This window comes from Arachis ipaensis, chromosome B09, assembly GCF_000816755.2.
Source record: "Arachis ipaensis cultivar K30076 chromosome B09, Araip1.1, whole genome shotgun sequence".
Lineage (NCBI taxonomy): Eukaryota > Viridiplantae > Streptophyta > Magnoliopsida > Fabales > Fabaceae > Arachis > Arachis ipaensis.
In genome coordinates, this window is record NC_029793.2 from 49,710,340 (window position 1) to 49,719,060 (window position 8,721).

The window sequence follows — 8,721 nt, forward strand, 5'->3', positions numbered from 1 at the left end:
AAAAAAGAACCACAGAATAGAGGCGAGGAACGCAGATCAAAGGCGAGGAACAATGACACAGTGTGAAGCATCGATTTTTCCAGCGTGGGGAAGAACGAGGTGTCGAGCGGCGATAAACCAAGAGCAGTAGTGAGGAACCTTCAGCCTTCAGCTTAACCGAGGAAGTGAGGAGTGGACATGAACATGGTAGCGACGACGTACCACGAGGATTAGTTAGGTGAGGGATCTGTCTGGCCTCTAGCGTGGCGGCGCAGCCAACGGTGGACTGCGACAAACGACGGGCTTGGAGAAGACCGGTAGAGGGCTTGGACTTGGAGAAGAGAGTGAGGGCTTGAAGTGTTACTGCCGTTACTTGGAATTAGGGTTGCTGAGTATGAGTGGCTCCCTTTCTCTTTTTTTTTGGGGCCCAAAACGACGCCGTTTTGGCAAAAATCGGGACCCAAATCAAACTCGTTGACTCGCCCTCAAACTCGTGAGTTTGACCGATTCTGCCCGAGTCTACCTAGAAATGAGTTTGTGTCCGGGTTAACTCGATTCCACTACCTAAACACGTAAACTCGTACGAGTTTACGAGTTAACTTGCGAGTTTGACAACAATGGTTTGTTCTGATGGGTGACCCATCTACGTGGGCTAGATATGAATGAGCGAAGGTGATCGCGACAAAAAGAAGACCGAAGTCAACCCGCTACTTGAATGAGATGGATTTGCGGGATATGCGTGGTCCTCGCCGGTGTACTTTATGTGGAGGGGAGGGACATAGCTGTAGCCGATGTCCTCAGTGCGCAGGTCCAAGCTCTGCCTCAGATCAATAGTGGTTGAGCATTTTACGTGTTTATGCATTTTAAAGTAGTCAGTAACTTTTTATGCAAGCCCGCCAAATATCATTTTTTAATTTTTTTTACTATTAAGTATTAAATAATATAAGTTACTAAAAAGAAATATTAAATAATACATATAATTTCACAACAATTTTCATAAATTTATAATTTTTAAAGACATAAAAAAAGATAATTTCTAAATTCACAAACATTAAAGTCTTTATAATTATAAATGTGTAATAAACATAATCATAAACCAAGTTTTTTGAAACAAAATAATGAAACAAACATTGTCCAAAGTAAAATAAATATTGTCCAAAATATATATTTAAATATCTACAAGTTTAGAACATCTTCAAAAAAACCCTAAGCCCGACATGGAAGCTCCGCCCCGTGATGATTGGACTCTTGACGGTTTAGAGTTTCACAATTAAATTCTCGTTGCAAGTATAGTTTCTAAACCAACAATAGTCCTTTCATACAAAAATTTGATTGTCACAAGTAACAAACCCCTAAAATTATAAACCGAAGTATTCAAATCTCGGGTCGTTCTCCCTAGGAATTGCAAACAAATGTTCTTGTTATTGGCTATGAAGTATATTTGGGGGTTTTGAGTTAAGGAACAAGGAATATAAATTGCAAAAGAAATAAACTAACAACTAAGAAAGCTCTTGGCAAGATATGAGAACTAGAAGTCCTATCCTCATTATCCTCCTCAATTGTGACCACAATTGTCCATTGCTACCACTTAGTTAACCTCTAACCATGGAGGAAAGTCAAGTGGATGAATCAACTTGATTCCACAAGTCCTAGCCAAATCCCAAGGGAAAGACTAGCGTTAGTGGTATCCAAATCAATTAGCAACTTCTAATTATCAATCAACAAAGGAATTGGATAACTCAAGCATCACTAATTACTCTACCTAGGCCAAGAGGAATAAAATCTACACTAAAATCCAACCATGCATTTCATCAAACACTTGGAAGGCATAAAAGAAAAGCATAGAAAATTGACAACAAAAATAGAATCTAGCAACAATCACTACAAGGAATTAACAACAACAATCAAAAGAAGCACAATTATTGTGAATTACCTCTAATTGAATTGAAAGAGAATTGAAGGAACAAAAGTAGATCTACAACAAAATATAGAAGCAACATAAAGGAAATTACAACAAAAGAATAGAGGAATCATGAATGTAACAACATAGAATTGAGAGGTAGAAGAAGAAGAAAGCATGAATTAAAACCTAGATCTAGATTATTGAACTAAACCTAATCCTAATTCTAATCCTAGAGAGAAGTGAGAGCTTCTCTCTCTAAAACTAACTCTAACTCCTCTAAAACCTAAACTATGACTAATGATCAAAAGTATGTCAATTCCCCTTCAATCCTTGGCTTAAATAACATCAGAAATGAGTTGGATTGGGCCCACAAGGCTTTAGAATTCGCTGGCCATAAGTTGCATTAAGTAAATTATGTGGCACCATTGGCGCATACGCGTACTGTGTGCGTGCGCGCCCCTATCCGCGATGCAACTATGGCAAATCTTATATCATTCTAAAGCCCCAGATGTTAAATTTCCAACGCAACTAGAACCGCATCATTTGGACCTCTATAGCTCAAGTTATGGCTGATTAAGTGCGAAGAGGTCGGCTTGACAGCTTTTGCGATTCCTTCATTTCTTCATGAGTTCTCCATTTATACATGCTTTTTCTTCATTCCCTTGATCCAATCTTTGCCTCCTAAATCTGAAATCACTTAACAAACATATCAAGGCATCTAATGGAATCAAAGGTAAATCTAGATTAAACAATTAAGGACCTAAAAAGCATGTTTTCACTCTTAAGCACAATTAAAGAAGAATTTACAAAACCATGCTATTTCATTGGATAAATGAGAGAAAGGTTGACAAAACCCTCTAAATTCAACACAAGATAAACCCTAAATATGGGTTTTATCACCCCGCCCCGCCAAAGCCCACGGTTTAAGTGGTGTGGGTTAGTTGGATTTTTGATGTGTTACGGTCGCAATTTTCTAGTTCGACCAGCCTATTTTGGCAGGTTATGCGGGCCGGCCTGACGGGTTTAAGCCCGTTTGCCACCCCTAGCCGGAGGTCAATAGTGGTTAAAATTTTTACTTATTTACTCATTTTGAACTAGTCAGTAACTTTTTATGACCTATTTAACTTTTATGTAACTTCTTTACCTATTTTAAACTAGTGTGTAAGCTTTTTATGTATTTGCGTAGTTTATTTATGTATGCGTTAAACACTGAATAATAAATACGAAGTTAGATAAAAAGTTCAACAGGCTAAAGTCAAATAGAAAAATATGAGAACAAAGCTAAATATACAATAATAAAAACGAGAACAATAGAAACATCTAAATATAAAATACGAGATACAACACTGAATAGGACATACAACACTGAATACAAAGCTAAACTCAAACAGTATAAGATAAACTGCAACAGCCTACTTTCTCGGCGCTTTCTTTGAATACTGAGATGGGGTGTATTTATTCGGGGGCGCAGTCTGTGTCTGTAAATTATATGGATGACCCTGACACATTCTGGCATCTAGACCACCGCCAATGTCAGAAGCACCGATATCTGGCATGCTGGCACCGCGAGGGTCCTACAAACCAGAACCACTCATGCCTGGAGCACTTGATCCACCATAATCGTACTCGTGCTGAAGGTCATGTCCCATAAATCCCTCTTCCTGCTGTGGGTATTCATTCAAATCGAACAACTCGGTACGCGGTGGTGTGGAAGGACAAGGAAAATCTACATGACCCGGTGATTGATCTATTGAGAAGGCACTGGGATGACCTGATGTGGCGTGACGACCAACATATTGCTCAAGAGTAGCAAGCCCTTGCTGCCCTGGCAACGGAAATAGATAATCTATGTCTCTCAGGACCTGAGACAAGCTGATGTCATCAATCCAGCCAACGGACTGAACTGACCATCGGCTGGAATTACCATCTGTGGTATGTAGGGTTTTGCTAGCTGATGTGATTGTGGTTCCAGTATGTACAATTGTTGCTGCTCATATGCCGGTCACTGCTGTTGTTGCTCATATACTAGAAGCTGTTACTATTGGCCGGTACCCGAAACTGCTGGGCATATGTCGACTCTTGAAATTGCTGCTCATATGCTGATACCTAATACTGGTACTCAAACCCCGACATATGGAACTGGTGCTAGAACCTAAATAATAATTAATAATAATTAAGAACGGTAATAGTAACAATAATAATAATTAATAATGGTGACATTAATGATAATAAACCTTAATGATACCTGAAACCCTTGGTCATAGCCTGGTGCCTGATACTGGTGCTCATACGCCGGCACTTGAAACTATTTCTCATGAGGGAATTTTGCTCCTGAGGTCCAGCTGGTTGTGGTGGTTGTTTCTATGGTTCATTGGCGTCGGCCTCTTCACGTGCAACTCTATCTGACAATCGTTGGTGATGCCCGTTACCACTCGTAGTACACCGGGAGAGGATGAAAGTTAATAATCTCATCGCTAACTGCAGTGTATTATAGTGGCCAGAACTGTACATGTTAACCCATTCACTATTCCTGTCTCTCCAATCATGGTTTTGTAGGCCGGTCAACCGCCTGCAATGACCATCACCAATCTGGAATGCCGGGTCTGGTTGAAGCTGTTGCAGCCAAAATTGTCGTCTAACTCGGTCTGTTGGGTGTCACTCTATACACTCGAATGACACTAACGACGACTTTTTGGAGTACATAAACGAATTTATGGCGAGGTCGTTTGGAACCACCGCTGCTATATATGGCTGCCATAAAAATTGCACATCAGTAACCACGAGGCCGATTAGTAAAATTATTATTTTAAATAACTAGCTTAACATAAATTGTTAAAATCTACGGCCACCACCGGGGTGTGAGCACCAGTATCAGGTGCCGGCATATGAGTAGCAATTTCAAGAGTTGACATATGGCCAGCAGTTTCAGGCACCGACCAGCAGTAACAATTTTCGGTATATGAGCAACAGCAGCAGTGGCCGGCATATGGGCAGCAACAACTGTACATACTGGAACCACACCCACATCAGGTAGCAGAACCCTACATATCACAGATGGTAATTCCAGCCGATGGTCAATTCAGTTCGTTGGCTGGAATTGATGACATTTCAGGTCCTGAGAGACACAAATTGTCTATTTCTGTTGCCAGAGGAGCAAGGGCCTGCTACTCCTGAGCAGTCTGTTAGTCGTCGCGCCACATCAGGTCATGCAAGTGACTTTTCGACAGATCAAGCACTGGGTCATGCAGATCTCCCTTGTCTTTCCGCACCATCGCGTACCAAGTTATTCGGTTTGAATGAATACCCGCAGTAGGAAGAGAGAGGGATTTGTGGGACATGACCTTCAGCACGAGTACGATTATGGTAGAGCGATTGCTCCAGGCATGTGTGGTTCTGGTTTGTAGGACATTGGCAGTGCCAGCATGCCAGATGTCGGTGCTTCTGACGTTGGCGGTTGCCTGGATGCAGGTATGTCTCAAGATCATCTGTATAATTTACGGACATAGACTGCGCCCCCGGATAAATACGCCCCATCTTAGTATTCGAAGAAGGCGTCGAGTAAGTAAGCTGTTGCAGTTTATCTTATACTATTTGAGTTTAGCTTTGTATTCAGTGTTGTATATCATATTGTATATTTAGAAAATTCTATTTGTTCTCGTATTTATTATTGTATATTTAGCTTTGTTCTCATATTTTTCTATTTGAGTTTTGTCTGTTGCACTTTTTATCTAACTTTGTATTTATTATTCAGTGTTTAACGCATACATAAATAAACTGTGCAAATACATAAAAAGCTTACACACTAGTTTAAAATAGGTGATGAATTTACATAAAAAGGTACGTAAAAAGTTACATATAAAGTTACTAACTAGTTTAAAATGCGTAAACACGTGAAAAGCTTAACCACTATTGACCTTCGGCAGAACTTGGACTTGCGCGCTGAGGACATTGGCTATGGCTATGTCCCTCCCAACCACATATAGTACACCAGCGTAGACCACGCATATCCCGCGAATCCATCTCATTCAAGTAGCGGGTTGACTTCGGTCTTTCTTTTTTCACGCATCTCAATGTCTAATTGGCGATCACCTTCGCTCCTTGGTGCCCGAATTCCCACACTTCGTACAACTGAACCAGCAAGTGCACTGGGTCGTGCAAGTAATACCTGAGTGAGTCAAGATCGATCCCACGAGGATTGTGATTTGAACCAAGCTATGGTTATCTTGTAGATCTTAGTCAGGTGGATAAAAGAGTTGTTTATTTGTTTATACGCATAAAATTGGAATAAGATGGAATTATTATGTTTGATTATAACCAGTGATAAGAAGATGGTTAAGGCTTGGAGATGATTTATTTTTCTAAATTAATTTCGGTCTTACTGTCTTCTTCAACTGTGGATGATTTCTTCTATGGCAGGCTGTATATGATTAACGTCTTTTTTAAGAGATCGCTAATACTCCTCCAGATCTGAACCCCAGGGTTAGTGCGGATCTAGTCTGATTGAATGTGAAGCTCCTGCAGTTCATTCTCCTTGGTGATCCTACTCAAAACGCCACAGACAAGGTCGAATCTTCCGGATCTGAGGATGATGTGCCTTTTGTTCTAGCCTCTACCACAGAGACTTTAATCTCCCTTTACCTCGGCTGAACTAGTGTCTCGAGAAGTCCCCAACGAAGTTGTGGATAGCCGTCTAAAAGGTGTATAATCAAGCTAGTGGTTGAAAAAGAACAGTAGTACTCTATTAATCCATAGAACTAAGCAGAGCTCCTCCCCTTAACCTAGGAGGTTTAGAAACTCATAATGATAGAAAATACTATGATAAATGAAATATGACAGGTTCTTCATTAATGAGAGGTGTAAAAGTCTTTAAATACTAAACTAATGACCAAGGGTTACATTAAGAAGGGTAAGACAGTCTTTTAGTTCTAAAATCCACTTCTATGGCCCACTTGGTGAGTGTTTGGGCTGAGTGATGAGCGAATAATTTATACGCTTTTTGGCACTGTTTTTACATAGATTTTAGTATATTTTAGTTACTTTTTATTATATTTTTATTAGTTTTTAAATAAAAATCACATTTCTGGACTTTACTATGAGTTTGTGTGTTTTTCTATGATTTCAGGTATTTTCTGGCTGAAATTGAGGGACCTGAGCAAAAATCTGATTCAGAGGCTAAAAAAGGACTGCAGATGCTGTTGGATTCTGACCTCTCTGCACTCTAAGTGGATTTTCTGGAGCTACAGAAGCCCAATAGGCACGCTCTTAATTGCGTTGAAAAGTAGACATTCTGGGCTTTCCAGCAATATATAATAGTTTATACTTTGCTCGAGATTTGATGGCCCAAACCTGCGTCCGAAGTCAGCTTAAAATTTCTGGCGTAAAACGCCCAAACTGGCACCAGAATTGGAGTTAAACGCCCAAAATGGCACCAAAGCTGGCGTTTAACTCCAAGAAAAGCCTATGCACATGAAAGCTTCAATGCTCAGCCCAAGCACACATCAAGTGGGTCCCGAAAGTGGATTTCTGCATCATTTACTTATTTCTGTAAACCCTAGGTTACTAGTTCATTATAAATAGGACCTCTTGCTATTGTATTTTCATCTTTTGATCATCTTTTAATCATGTTTTTATGATTGAACCCTCTTTGGGAGGCTAGCCATTCGGCCATGCCTAGACCTTGTTTTTATGTATTTTCAACGGTGGAGTTTCTACACCCCATAGATTAAGGTGTGGAGCTCTGCTGTTCTTCATGAATTAATACAAGTACCATTATTTTTCTATTCAATTCACGCCTACTTCTTCTCTAAGATATTCACTCGCACTTCAACCTGATGAATGTGATGATCTGTGACACTCATCATCATTCTCACTTATGAACGCGTGCCTGACAACCACTTCCGTTCTATCTGCAATAGCTTGAGTGCATATCTCTTGGGTTTCTGATCTAAGATTTTAACCTTCGTGGTATAGGCTAGAATTATTGGTAGCCATTCCTGAGATCCGGAAAGTCTAAACCTTGTCTGTGGTATTCCGAGTAGGATCTAGGATGGGATGACTGTGACGAGCTTCAAACTCGCGAGTGTTGGGCGTAGTGACAGACGCAAAAGGATCAATGGATCCTATTCCAACATGAGCGAGAACCGACAGATGATTAGCCGTGCGGTGACAGCGCATTTGGACCATTTTCACTGAGAGGATGGACAGTAGCCATTGACAACGGTGATCCCCCAACATACAGCTTGCCATGGAAAGGACTATGAATAATTGGATGAAGGCAATAAGAAAGCAGACGTTCAAGAGCAACAAAGCATCTCCATACGCTTATCTGAAATCCTACCAATGAATTACATAAGTACTTCTATCTTATTTTCTGTTTTATTTATATTTTAATTATAAAAACCTCATAATCATTTGAATCTGCCTGACTAAGATTTACAAGGATGACCATAGCTTGCTTCAAGCCGACAATCTCTGTGGGATCAACCCTTACTCACGTAAGGTATTACTTGGACGACCCAGTGCACTTGCTGGTCAGCTGCACGGAGTTGTGTGAAAAGTGTGCGATCACGATTTCGTGTACCAAGTTTTTGGCACCGTTGCCGAGGATTGTTCGAGTTTGAACAACTGACGGTTCATCTTGTTGCTTAGATTAGGTAATTTTATTTTAATTTTAAGCTTTTTGTTTTTATTCTTCTCATTTTCGAAAAAAAATTTTCAAAAAAAAAATAAATTATTCTATGTCTTCAGAATTTTTAAGAATGAATTTTAGAGTTTCAGATGATGCTTTTATCATCACAGGAGCTAATTGATTCCCATCAATTTGGCTATTGTATGTAATG